Below are 582 nucleotides of genomic sequence, written 5' to 3' on the forward strand. Positions count from 1 at the left end.
AGATCTGACTCCCTCTTCTGGAGTGTCTGAAGACAGCTACAGTGTACTTACATATAATAAATAAATAAAATCTTAAAAAAAGAAAAATATTAAAAAAATATTTTCATTTATCCTTATAACTATTTTTTAAAGTCATGGTATTGTTTCTCCATTTTGCAGAAGAAAAAATATTGTATGTTACTTTCATATCTGGAAATTCCCAATGCTTCTGGGAGTCATCCCGAATGAGAACAAGAATATCTAAGCCAAGATTAATCATAAAAACAACTTGGAAGAGATGGTAAAGCATAAACCAATGATGGAGATGTGAGGTTTCAGTGAAACCACTGTTTGCAGGAAGGGCTTGCGCAGTTATGCTTAGAATCCAAAAGCTGCTCCAAATCTTACCCCCAAATAGCAAGAATCCCCAGAGGCTGCCCTCTGAATGAGATGAGAAAGGTGCTGGATTTACATGGAGCAGAAGTATCCCAGAGATATTTCTTGTCAGATGCCAGACGGATTTGAAACATTTGCATTTGAATTCTGCAGCAGGAAATCAAAAGCTTTGGTATTATTCACCCTCTTAAAACTAGTCTATAACTA

This window comes from Mus pahari, chromosome 19 (assembly GCF_900095145.1).
Source record: "Mus pahari chromosome 19, PAHARI_EIJ_v1.1, whole genome shotgun sequence".
Taxonomy (NCBI): Eukaryota; Metazoa; Chordata; class Mammalia; order Rodentia; family Muridae; genus Mus; species Mus pahari.